A 14,670-nucleotide genomic window follows, 5' to 3' on the forward strand; every position below is an offset into this window, starting at 1 on the left:
ATTTACTCAAGTATAAGGTGACCCGAATATATAGCCAGACCCTGTCCCAGTATATAGACTGCCATCCCATGCCCAGTATATAGTCAGCACATTCCCCAGTTTATAGCCAGCCCATGCTCCAGTATATAGCCAGCCAACCCTCAGTCCATAGCCAACAGGAGAAATCCTTGTGCTGCCCTTTCAGATATTTGTACATTGTAACTAGCTCTCCCCTTAGTGGTCCTTTTGCAAATCTAATTAACCACAAGTTTAGTTTTTTATTTATTATTGTATTTTAGCCCCCTCGCCATTCTTCTAATAATCTTGGTTTCTCCTCTCTGCACATGCTCCAGTTTTACTATGTCCTTTTTATACACTGGTGCCCAAAACTGTACACAATGTGTGGTCTGACTAGTGATTTCTATAAGGGCAAAACTATGTCCTTATCAAGAGGATCTATTCCTCTTTTGATGCATCCCATACTTTTATTTGCTTTAGCAGAAGATGCCTGGCATTGATGACAAAAATTGAGTTTACTATCCACCAATACCCCCAAGTCTTTTTCTCAATTTGTTTTACCAAGACATTTAACACGGCGTTTAGCACATATTTAGAATTTCAATTTCCTCGACCCAAGTGCATAAACTTACATTCATAGACATTAAACCTTATCTTCCATTTGTTAGCCCAAGCCTCCGGTTTCGACAAATTCCTCTGCAATATCATATTTTCCCTTCTCTGTATTAATTACTTTACACAGCTTACACCCTTTGACAATATTGAAACTCTACTTTGGAAACCTCTATGAGGTCATTAATAAAAATATTAAAAAGAAATGGCCCCAATACTGACCCCTGTAGCACCCCACTGGTAACTTTAACCCAAAATGACAATGTGCCATCAAACGATAGCCCTCTGTTTTCTATCACTAAGCCATTTTCTTACCCAAATACATTTTCTCAATGTCCCAGCAGTCTCATTTTATGTACCAACCTTTTATTTGGCACTGTATCAAATGCCAGAAAAGTCCACTCAACACAACAACTCACAGGTCTATAGTTTTCAGGATCACATTTTGACCCTTTTTAAATTATTGGTACCACATTTGCTATGCACCAGTCCTGTGGAACAGAACCTATCCTTAATGAATCTTAAAATATAGAATCAATGGTCAGTCTTTTACAGTACATGATTCATGCAGTATGGGGGTTGTCTGTGCCATCCAGGTGTGGTGTAAGAAATCAGACAACGTGGTTATAAATCGCTCCTACCGTGGTAGGCATTAATTGTATAACCTGATACATAAATGTTTTATTGAGACAAGACAAGTAATTTAATATCAGACCTTCATCTCATTACACACTGCATCTGAATTAAGTTTAATCAGGTGTCCATCAATGACAACTTAAAACCAGAGATTGTATGTGAAATGAGAATAATAAATTATGCCTAGCATATATCTATTGTTTAGTAATCAAAACGGCAGCCTTTTTTTTGTCATAGCAATCACTGTTGGCTGATTGCAGGATTACTTTTTATAGTTATAGATAGAAGATGTAACTCTTTTTGAGATAACACTTTCTGTGAATCAAGTGGTTCAAATAAACAGAAATGTGTGTTTTAATATGTAGCTTAGATAACAAGATAAAAGGCTGTAGTGTACTGTGCATTAGGGAAATCACTACCTAATCCCAGATATAACACCAATCCCTAATATTCTTACTACAATACTATAATTATTTCCTTTATGGTTGCATTGCTTCTAATAAACCAAAACATATTCATAGTTCTTCACAACTAGCATAATCAAAATAAAGTCCGCCATTTACATCAATAATAATGAATAAAACAAGGCTCCATTACATCACATCACAAAGCTAATACAGGCTACAACATCTATCTAAATCTTGAAAATATTATAATATTACAAACATTCCAAAACATACTAATAATATTTATTATCCATCCAAATTTCTTGCTATAAGTAATGCATAATATCTACCTTCCAAGAAAACCATTAAAAAAATGACCTTGGATAGAATGGTATATATTAGGGATAAGTGGATTTGTTGAAGTACTGTGCCTGAACGCCCAAAAGTAAAATCTGCTAGAAGTTGGCATTTACAGAGTTAAACCTGAAATCACTAGTACCTATGTTTTCAACAAATGTTTAAAATACTCTATTAGTTGCATGTCAAATGTTATATTTAATAATAATAATAATAATTCTTTATTTATATAGCGCACACAGATTACGCAGCGCTGCACAAGCATGTCAAATTGGTCCCTGTCCCCATGGGGCTCACAATCTAAACAACCTAACAGTATGTTTTGAAGTGTGGGAGGAAACCGGAGTACCCGGAGGAAACCCACGCAAACACGGAGAGAACATTCAAACTCTTTGCAGATGTTGACCTGGGTGGGATTCGAACCCAGGACCCCAGTGCTGCAAGGCAGATGTGCTACTCACTCAGCCACCGTGCCGCCCGGTTTGTGAATTGTGCTATAACTTTCTCCATAATAGGGACATTACCAGGCCAGCCCACTCTATATCTTAGCACAGCCCACTCCACAACCCTCCATGCCCACTTAGCATGGAGGGGGCATAAAGGGGGGACAGTTTATCAAAGCTTTATAAAGGCTTATATGCCACATAATTAGGATACATTTTGATCATGAAAACAATTAGGTTGTGATTTACTTTTTCATGTGTTGTTTTTTCCTTTGCTTACTTTATTCACTGAAAATCAACTACAAACATATATTACTACTTCTACAACTACTAAAATGCCTATGTTAATAATCCAATTCACATCTAAATGTGCACAAAGATCTGCTACATGTTTTCTATAGCTGTAAATCTATTTTATCTAAGATATGTATATGCTTCTCTTGAGGAAAAAAAGGTTTTTTTTTTGTTTTGTTTTTTAAAAAGCAATGAAAAGAAACCTGATGGTTAATGGAGAAACGTGAAGTTCATTTCTCCATTACTCCAGGTTTTTATTACTGTTATGTCTGTTGCAGTATCAATGACTAAATGAAACTCTGTTTTGTTTTTTTTTATAACCAAGCATACTTGTGAGTACAGAGAAGACTAAGAGTAAATCGGTGGAAATAAGAATATTAAATATAGTCATACATTAATTTATTTTGGTATTATTTTGTTGTCAGACATGTAGTTTTTTCACTCTGACTATTTAAGAGTAACTCCGATGTTATAATGATTTTTACCAAATTGTCATGTGCGATTCCACCTTTAAAAACAAACAGAACAATACCCATTATGTGTTTTTCACACTTTTTTTCTGGAGTTTTTGCATTTTCTGTTCAAAGGCTGCTAGTCAAAAATCTTTCCCACCAGCAGTGGAGTGGGTGGAGGCTAACATCTTCCTTAATCTATCCCGAAGCTGGGTCCAATTGAGGTTGCCCTCACTTCCAATGATACCTTGAGTTCTCTCATTTAGTAATTTAGCAGCAAATCCATAGAGATTTTGACATCAAAAACAATGTACATTGCAGAGTCAACATAGAGGGTGTATTAGGGAACAGAGGAGGTCTTGTACCTCACTATTCTGTGTAGGAGACTTCTGAATCCACACCCAGCTCTGCTACTCTCTCCTCTCTATCAATTTCTGTCTCTTAACAACTCTACAGATAATAAGAGAAAGCACTACAGTCAGGAGACACAGCTATTATAGACAAAACCCAAAATAATTAACAAGCACCACTGTAAATGCAACTGCAAGGTCAATGAAAATGGAAGCCCCCTCATATGATTAGATATGACATAATATCTAAACACAAAAAGACAAGAGAGTGAACAGTGGTTCTAAAAATACAAAATCTTTATTATTATTATTATTTGGATTACAATACCCATATAAAACATGAATATGATCAACAAAATACAAATATCAGATGGATGTTTCATATCAGTAGAGGAATGTATACAGACACAGTTAGCTGTGTGGATCAATCAGCGCCATACACCAAGTGAGACGGAGGGGTAGAAAAACGTCAGCGCTCATACAGGTTCTGCTCAACTTCACAGTGTAACAAGTTAGACCCAGAAAAAAAGAAATAAACAAAGTGGCACTCACCAATCCAAGTGAACAAACTTCCTTTACTCATGTAAGGTGTACACAGGGAGGCACGCCGAGCCACAAAGCCAATGGGCCATGTTGTGGCATTCAGCTCTTTCTCTTCACTGCCTTAAGAAAGCGCAGAAATGGCCCTTTGGCTTTGCTGCTTTTCATGCCTCCCTATGTACACCTTATATGAATAAAGGAAGCTGGTTCACTTGGACTGGTGAGTGCCACTTGGCTTATTTCTTTTTTCCAGATCAGTGTCAATGTCAAGTTATGACGCAATATCCAGATCTCAATGTGTAATAAAGCCTATAAATATCTGCCTCAATAAAGTACACATGCTCTGTATCAAATGCTAGTGAAAACCAAATTACTTAATCTCAAATAGGCAAAAATATCAGCAATCATTAAAAACTAAAATATAAATCATTATATTTAGTTTTAACCACAGTGTGGGGTTAGAGGAAATGCAGATGATGACGCTCATTCATTTGTACTGATGAACACCACCAATTGCTGCTTTCCCTACTTATCCCTACTTTCAGCTGTCCAATGCTCCCTGCATATGACAAAGGCTGTCTAGCTAAAACATTACGCAATGCAATAGTGGAAATTGCTTGTCTACTTCAAATAAAATATTTTCTTTGCATCTAAGGAGTGCTTGGGCCTCACTTTTTATGCTGTTGCAAAAAAAAACAGGGCAAAGTTACGGAGGTTTAAGCAGTTTTTATAGACTATATATTTCAGTTTTGTCTTAAATCTGTTTTATTTATGGACAATAATATTTTTATCTCCATCTTTTTTTACATTTTACTCATTCTCACCCGTCACTCTCACAAAATAAACCAGAAATGCATTAAACATATTTTCCTTAATCAAACATGGAGCAAAAAGACTTTTTCATTGTTTATGTAACAAGCAGCATTTGGTACATCTACATTATTCTTAACAATTCATGTGGAAAAATTGCAATTCACTAAATCTCATTATCATTCTCTTTCATATTTTTCTATTTATACCTACAGCTCACGTGGAAACATGGTTTAAAAATAAACTAAATGTTCAGTTCTTCAAAGGGGATGTTTTTTTCACAAACTGAGCTCATGTCAATGTCTTTCCTTTAATACATACTTACATTTTATACATTATTTGTGCTGCACCCATAACTATTTTTTAAAAACCCATATAGATAAATGGGTTATGGGAATGGACAGGAGACAGTGGAACCAAATGCTAAACCCACTTCCCAGCTGTCCTTTCCTACCACCTGGCCCACCCTAGGTATTGAGTAGACAACTAGAATACAGTCCCTCTCTACAACAAAGAGCAAAACATGGAGACAAAGACAAGAAAATACAAACACAGAATTCTTCAGAATAGTCTCTAGAGCTGAGTCACAACAAAAAGGGCAACAATACAAAACCCCCAAAAGAAGGATTGATCTGGCAGTTTCAGGCAGAAGGTTAGGATACTAAAAACCATAAAAAACACAATATGAAGATACCAGGAGCTGAGAATATAGCAAGCATAGAGTAATGACAAGGATGAACTTATAACAGAATAATGGTCCCAGTCTGGAGAGGTATTTCTGTAGCAAAACTGTTGACCACTGTGGGTTAACTATTGAAAAATCAGATCATAGCTGCAGGAGACTGCCCAAGGGTTCTGGTAAAACAGTTAAGCATATACCAGTAATCACACCAGCAATGTCAGGGTGAAACATAATTGGGGGGGGGATTTATCCGAACTGTCTGAGATAAAACTGTTCTAGTTAACCATAGAAACCAATGAGAGTTAAGTTTTAATTTTATAACCAGCTGTGAGAAAAGGAAGGCAGAGCTCTGATTGGTTGTCATGGGAAACTAGAACTGGTCTGCTCTCAGACTTCTGATAAATCTTCTCCAATGACACATCAGTGAATCTTTAGCCACATTTCAAAGAGAGAGGATGACACCAGTACAGGGAAACAATCAAGGCATAGCAAGCATAAACCAGTGTTCACACCAGAAATATCAGAGTGAAGCATAATGACACAATCAGTGCATCCTCAGCTGCACGCCACCAAGAGAGAATGACCCCGATACAGAGGTTACAAAACTACATAAATTCCAATAAAGAAAACACTACTAATACATTGAAAATTTCAAATCAGAATATCCTGCACTTTACAGAATTGAATAATGATTTTGCTCACATCAAGAAACAGATGGGAACAAAAAATACGAGACATTACAGTATTCTAATTATATTTCCTTTTCGTAATCAAGGCGTGTTAAGATACTGTATGGGTGTGGTGGCTATTGTGATCTTTTTTTTTTGTTTGAAGTTCTCCTTCCTCTCACAATTACATTTAGAATCAGAATATGGACAGATGCCAGCCAAAACCCCCTTGACAGAAAGGCCTGCACATTAGGGGGTCCTAGCCAAACACTACATCAAAAGAGTTGTGTGGCAAGAAAATCAGATAAGTTCAAATGTCCCAAAGATTATATGTTCATTTTACACACTAGGATGAAAGGGATGAATGGGATATGCAAACCAGTATATGTGGGAGCCTGTCCCATAGGTTTCTCTCTAAACCTAGGACAAAGAAATAAACACTCAAATATAGGTAAATCCTATCCACCAAAACTACATGGACACAGACCATAATTAGTAGCGGGAAAAAATTCCAGATGCAGTGAAATTGGTGAAAAAAATGCATTTGCACCATTTTCTTGAGGGCTTAGATTTTATGGCTTATACTGTGCATTCCAAATTACATGTCTGTTTTATTCTTTTGTTTGGCATGATCATAGGGATATGAGATTTATATAGGTTTTATAATGGTTTCATACATTTACAAAAATTAAAACCTCCTGTACAATAAAAATTCTTCATTTTACTTCTTCTGGCACTAATAACTTTTTCATACAGAGCTGTATGTGGTGTAATTTTTTGCAACTTTTGATGATGTTTTCAATGCTAGAATTTTGAGGACTTTGTGGCTTTCTGATTGACAACTTCTTATTGAATTTTTTGTATTTTTGCAAAATGGCAAAAAAGTGGCATTTCCGACTTTGGATGCTATTTTCTGTTACGGGGTTAAATGCCAGAAATAACCTTTATTATATTTTGATAGATTGGACATTTTGGATTTAGGCAATACCTAATATGTTTAAGTATTTTTTAAAACTTTTAAAATGACTTACTATTTTTCAGGCCCCCTATGGCATTTTAACCCTAGGTTGTCTGATTTATCCTACTGTATACTTCCACTTTAGCATAAGTGCTCCCAGTGATGTGACCTGAGAGTGGGGATTCATCACGTGTCATTACAGATAGCATTTCAAGAAACTTGAGGACCGTCCCTATGTTTGTCTATTAATTTGATTGTTTATGCTCTGAATTTCGCCCACTTGTAGTTTTGATAGTACATATATTGTGCTATGGTAGTTGTTTTTATTTAACCAGTTCAATTTATAATTTGTAATTTGACAATTATACACAATTATACACAATTGTGCACATTTTACACTTGTTTTTTAATGCTTTTTTTGTAACCTTTTCATTTTCTGGCTAGCAATTTTTTTAAAATTATTTTTGGTCTGAGTATACATTTTTTTACATTTTAGTTTTTTTGTGTTACCGTAAGACTGGCTTGGCAATGGTTGGCATTTTGTGCTCCAGCCCCAGTGACAGGTGAAGAGTTGACTTTCAAATCTGTCACTTTCTGTGATGTGTTTTGTCTAGATATACCAAGCAGCAGCCTCCTCACGTTGGTATCACTTAATTGTCAGGATGCATAGAGGCAGCAGACCAGCCATTGGTTGCTGTGTATGTGAATGTGATTGGTTGCAATGAGCAACTTTAACTGTTTCAGTCCCAGCCAGTTTTGATAAATGAGCCCTATAACCTTTATAAATATTACCATGATATTGAAAGTCTAACAGATAATCAGTTACTATTCTACAGTTGCACAAATTCTTCTCAAATCTGCTGTCTTTATTGGAAAAGTTACTTTCAATCAATAACATAGGAACAGCAACAGTTCCAATCATAAATATTAATAACCTAAGCTTTTAGTTGGTGAAGCCAATTTAACAGCCAATTTCTTAATAAAAACAGCTAGAGAGACACATACTTTTGAATATTGGATTATCATTTTGTGCAGTATTACAAAGTTGTTGTTTCTGAACACTTAAAATAACCAAAACTATGGACAGCATATTAAAAATACCATTGTTTTTCAACTTTGTATATATTTTTGATTTTCAGGATGGATGAACTGCTGATTATCAATCACCGAAATTATACACACAAATTCTTGCTTCTTTTAGTTATATTTTGGTGTAGGGTTTATTATTTTAAAAGAATTGACCATTATGATTATACGTATGGTAGATATTACAAATTCATACATAAAGCAAACTTTCTTTACGTCATATAAGTGTCTACACTGACAAAGTAAAATGATATTGGAAATGTAATGAATGTAAAAAAGACAGCCAGGCACAAGGAAATGTCTCATTAACACAATTTGTCCTGCTTGCAGACACGTTCCTTCACTTCCATTTATTGGAGAAAAGATTGGTAAGCCATGAACAAAGATTCCAATCTGTTTAAAGGTTTTTTGATATTACACACTTCTGAACAACTGAAACTCTTTACAGGGTTGTCCCATGTAGATAACTACTTCTCATGGAAAATTCAATTGGGTAAATTTATATGTCACGGGTGCTCCCGCGATCCCTGTCTCGGATCGCAGGCGCATCTGTGCTCCCCCGTGTGCCCCCGCTGCAGCCCGGTCTCCTCACTCACCTCTCCCGGCTCCTGCTCTTCCCCGGACTGCCGTGCGTGCGCGTCCCCGCATCCTAGGGCACGCGCGGCTCCTGCCGAGAATTTAAAGGGCCAGCGCACCGCTAATTGGTGCACTGGCTGAACACCTCACCTTTAAGAATCCTGCCTCTTCCTGTGTCCCCTGCCGGATCTTTGTGCCTCATAGCCTTAGAGAAAGCTTCCAAGCGAGTATTCCTGCGTTCCTGTGTATTCCTGTATTCCTGCGTATTCCTGCGTTCCTGTGTATTCCTGTGTGTTCCCACTCCTGAGTCCTGTGTTGCCATGTTACCTGAGTTCCTCCGTGTTGCTGTGTTCCGTGTGCCTGTGTTCCCGTTCCCACCTGCCTGGACCTCCTGTTGCTGACTCCGGACTTGGACCTGACGTTGCATCTCTGCCGCCTGCCCTGACCCTATGTCTGGACCTGTCTACGAGATTGTCATCCGCTAAGGTACCTCGACCTCGGCTGCCACCGTGGGCTAGTCACACCTGGGAACGACCTAGTGGTATCCTGCCGCAGCAAGGAATACCAGGTGCCGCTAGGCTCCGGTTCCGGATGTTGGCTAGTTCCATCTCCCGCGGTGGTCCAGAGGATCCACTGATCCTAACATTATAACTATTTTCAGCTTGCTGAGGGCTTTCTTGCGCTGTTGTCCTTTTTGCATCCAATTTATCTTATATCAATTTTGGAGTGAAATTTGTAACTTTTTTGCATCTAACAAGTCACATAACATAGGTGCTAATTGCATCTTTTTCCACAAAAAGTTGCAGGAAAGTCTGCAGATTCAGCCACCAAATCTACTAATTCTGGAGCTAAAGCACCATCCAATGAGCAGTTATGATTTTATTACAACCATTGAGGAGAAAACCGCAGAAATTTCCGTTACATTTCAAGTTACTCCAAATGAGTTTCAGTGCATTTCACTCAAATGTTGCATAAAAACTTGCAAAAACGATTCAAGCAAAATCAGGAAAAGACATAAAACCCTGACTATGTCTTCTAGGGCAAGAACCAGTCAGTAAACATTTTAAAGAATTCCATAGAATAAAACAACTTTGTTGTTCTCAATGGAGATAAGACAAATGAAGAGGAGTCTGGCAGTGTACAACTAATGTTACCCTATTTAAACAACATGCATGTTTGGTTGAGCTTAAAGAAAATCTAAAATCAAAATAAGGCAAGATAACCCAGGGACATTAACTCAAAGATCCAGTCACTGTGACAGTGGTAATCTTCCTATATTTGTTAGCCATGTCCTCATTATGGTAATGAGCCTGGAGGGTTCTGGGGGTGTTTTTAAAGCCCCTCAGTGCTGCAGATACATGGGCTGTTAGTAGACCATGTCTCCCCCAAACCCCTGTTCTTACCCTCTTCCTTCTTCCTGTGTTATCAAGTGCAGGAGGAGGGAAGACCTGCTCTGCTCATTACACAGCCTGTAAAGCTACAGTAATGAGGGGCTCTGCTAACAACCCATCTGAGAATAATTTTAAAAGTTGATCTTAGAAGGAAGGAGGCCATGGATAACAAATATAAGAAGTCACAGTCCCTGGATCTAAGAGTAATGTCCTGGTTTTTATGCTTGATTTTGATGGAAGTGCTTGTGTTGATGCAGACATGAGAGAAAGTTTCCTGATATGTTGTAGGTATCTGTAAAAGAAAATTAAAACTGTTACATCCTTTGGTCTGCAAATATAAGACATTCATTTATTTAATATACAATGGAGTAAATAGGTTGGGAAATGAACATAACATGGATATCAAGGCTTTTACCTACAATACTGCTGGAGAGAGAATTATAAGAAGGTCATACATAAATTAAAGACCATGCAAATAAGTCTAATAAATTGCAAAATGCCTTATAAAGCTAGTCAGCAGAGCTCTGCAAATTATCATGGTGACCTACATCTTGCAGATGGTCAGGCTATTTGCGTATAATATAGCATAATGAATAAGGGAGAGATATAACAGATGGATTGATTTGGGACTGATGTACACATTTATCAGAAGGACCTTAGTATGCATGAGGCAAAATAAGCAGGATCAAAAGATAGGTAGCTGAACAAAGAATTTATAACTATGCAAAGGAGAGAAAAAAATGAATATAAAATATACATCAAGTACAGGTGAGTCAAAGATGTCTTTAGAGGCCATCACTTACTTGCAGTGGTAACATACAAAGCTGCTGAAATGTCTTATCACAGCACAGTCGATGAAAGAATTAGAGTAATGTGGGTTAAGTGCTTTTCTTGTAGTACACGTCAGAGCTTTGAAAGAGATAATATTTATAACACAATTTGTGACAAGTAGTTTTATTACAACTGGCGTTTATACAAATGAGTCCCCAACCCTTTCATACACAACATAACAAATAGATTAGGTTCAAGAGGTGTCAAGGTGACTGTTACAGTGAGGTTGGTGTTCTCGCCAACTGGCCAGAAACCACATCAGCCTCACTCTGCATCATCATTAATTTTAAATATCTCCTTCTGTTGCTGTCTAAAAACAGCTTGCAGTATCCCTCTGTACAGATTAAAATGGTCAGTAACAGCGGTACATGGCAGTGACAAACCTGCTCAGAGTTCAGCTCATTAAATCCATCTTTTCGAATGCTTCTGCAATATATTATGAAATGTCTACAGAGTATGAGCGGTAGCACAGCAAGTGGTTAGGAGAAGTGGATTTTGGCAAGCAGTGATAAGGAGAAAGTCAACACTTGCCTTAACCCTTTTCTCTCCCCATGTTTATCAATCACTGCTGTAACAAAAGCAAAAGTTATATTTTTTTTCTTCAAGAATAGGTGATCAGTGTACAAACCTTCTGGAACATAAAGCACTATGGAGTTTGTTAGCACAGTTCCCTTGCTGAACATAATAGTTATTTCACTGTAGGTTTTAGTTGTAAGAAGTTTCAACTACTAGAGACATTTATTTCCTCCCTGCTAAGATAGAAATCTGTCACATTTGTGTCACTAACTTTGTGAAAGAAAATCCTAGATCAATAGTGGAAAATGAGTCATTTTGTTCTGTTGGACACTAATGGTGTCTATCATATGACAGAACTACCATTGCCATTATATTGTTTTTCAACTCTCTTGTAACAGACCAACTTATCATTTTTCCATGATATTTAAAGGAAATCAAAATCAAGCATGGATAAACCTGAGACACTTACTCACAGATCCAGGCACTGACTCATTTTCTCATACTTGCTATCCATGGCATTCTTCCTTCTAAAATCAACTTTTACAATTATGCTAATTAGCTGAAAGGTTTTGGTTGGGGGATTAACAGAACCCCTCCGTAATGCAGACTTTAAAGGGAACCTACCACCACGATTCTACCTATAAAGGTAGATCAGGTGGTAGGTGGATGAATGGGACGTGAGGATAGCCATTTTTGGGCTAATCCTCACGTCCCGGCTATCTTTTGGAAAACTTTAATACGCCGATATGTAAATTTTTAAAGTGGCTACTGGGGCGTGGAGTATCCAGGCATGAGGCTACACGTTGCGGCTACTCCACGCCCCAGTAGCCTCTTTTCTCCGCCTACCTTGTAGCTGCGCTCCCTCATCCGAATACCCAGCGTTCTGCGCATGCGCTGAACGCAGGCCTGCGGGTGCGCGGCCACAGCTCTGTGGCCAGAGCTACTGCGCATGCGCAGATGCTGGGTATTCGGACGAGGGCACGCAGCTACGAGGAGTTGCGCACCGAAGATGCAGTGGTAGGTGGAGAAAAGAGGCTACTGGGGCGTGGAGTAGCCGCGATGTGTAGCCTCATGTCCGGCTACTCCACGCCTCAGTAGCCACTTAAAAAAAGGTACATATCGGCGTATTAAAGTTTTCCAAAAGATAGCCGGGACGTGAGAATTAGCCCAAAAAAGGGCTATCCTCACGTCCCATTTATCCAGCTACCGCCCGATCTACCTTTATAGGTAGAATCGTGGTGGTAGGTTCCCTTTAACAAAGTTTCTGTGAAATAGTTTAGAGATAGAGAATTATATTTTGCCTTGCTCTCCACTAGCAACCTCGCTCAGTATTACTGAAAAAGAAAACCTTTACAGTGATTATTCTCATCTGGGCATAATCATTTAACCCCTTCCCGACATTTGACGTAATAGTACTGCATCGCGGGAGGTGCGTTCCCGCAAAATGCAGTATTATTACGTCATGCTTCTGGCACCGGCTCCTGAACAGCCGGCGCCAGAAGCTGCAGGTGTCAGCTATATATTATAGCCGACACCTGCCTCTAACACCCGCGATCGGAGATTTCTCCGATCGCGGGTGTTAACCCCTGACACGCCGCGGTCGCGCTGACCGCGGCATGCAAGGGGCATTTCAGAAGAATCGGACCCCCCCGCGGCGCTTACCGGGGGGGTCCCGCTGCTCCGATCGCAGCCCCGGGACTGCCGGTGCCCGGGGCTGCGCGATCCTCTTCTGTGAGCCGGGTCCGTGCCTTCTGGCAGGACCCGGCTGTAACACACTGAGCATGCGCAGCATGCTCAGTGTGTTACATTACACAGTGTAATACATCTGTATTACACTGTGTAATGTGAAGAAGAGCTTGAACAAGTGATCAGTGGATCACTTGTTCAAGCTAACCTGTAAAAGTTAATAAAAATGTTAAAAACATTACATAAAATAATTTTTTAATAAAAATAATTAATTAAATAAAGTTAGAGTCCCCTAAACACAAATATTCCCTATACACATGCAATAAAGTGAAAAAAACACAAAATCGCCAAAAAACCCCACATATTTGGTATCGCCGCGTCCGTAACAATCCGTTCAATAACTCAGAAACATTATTGGACCCGCTCGGTGAACGCCGTAAAAACAAAACCCGAAAAACACGCCAAAAATGTACATTTTTCATAAAATCTCTACACAAAAATGTTCTAAAAAGTGATCAAAAAAAGTTATGTGCGCAAAAATGGTACCACTAAAAAGAACAACTCAACACGTAAAAAATAAGCCCTAAACTAGCTCTGTCAACCAAAAAATATTAAAGTTACGTCTCCGAAAAGATGGCGATGCAAAAACAAATGAGATTTCCTCTATATTAGTTTTTATCCAGTAAAATTGTAAAAATAAATGAAAAACTATATAAATGAGGTATCACCGTAATCATAGTGACCTAGAGAATGAAGATAATATAATGTTTTTAGTGTACGGTGTACGACCCCCAAAAAATACAAAAAGAAAGTAAACCAAAATTGACAATTTTCTTTTCACCCATACATTCAAGAGTTAATAAAATCTCATTAATAAGCTAATGACCCACTAAAATGAAGTATTTGTAAAGTGCATCTCATGTCGCAGAAAATAAGCCCTTATATGTCCAAATTGCCAAAAAAATAAAGATTGTATAGCCAATAAAAATTGACAATGCATAATCTGCTCTGAATGGCGCAGCTCCCTTCGATGCCCTGGCGTGTGCCCATACAGCAGGTTACCACCACATATGGGGTATTGTTATACACGGGAGAGATTGGGTATCAAATTTTGTGGAGCGTTTTGGTATTTTATCCACTGAGAATTTGTACATTTTTTGAAAAACATATTAATTTAGCCAAAAAAATTTTACTTTCAAAATTGCATCCGATTTTGTTTTAACCCCTGTAAAACAATTAAAGGGTTAACAAACTTCATAAAAGTTGTTTCACGTACGTTGAGGGGCTTAGTTTCTATAATGGGGTAATTTATGGGGTTTACTTTTATTTAGGTCTCTCAAAGTGATTTGAAACCTGAGCAGGTCCCACAATAGCAGGATTTTGCGTTTTTTATGAAAAT

The 14,670-nt window shown here is 38.2% G+C and overlaps 1 protein-coding gene across 1 annotated transcript in view; it reads left to right on the forward strand.

Moving 5' to 3' along the window:
* The window catches only part of TRHDE (thyrotropin releasing hormone degrading enzyme), a 452,112-nt gene that overhangs the window by 260,643 nt on the left and 176,799 nt on the right, over positions 1-14,670 (forward strand). The window lies entirely within an intron of this gene.

Source organism: Engystomops pustulosus, chromosome 4 (assembly GCF_040894005.1).
Source record: "Engystomops pustulosus chromosome 4, aEngPut4.maternal, whole genome shotgun sequence".
Classification (NCBI taxonomy): Eukaryota; Metazoa; Chordata; class Amphibia; order Anura; family Leptodactylidae; genus Engystomops; species Engystomops pustulosus.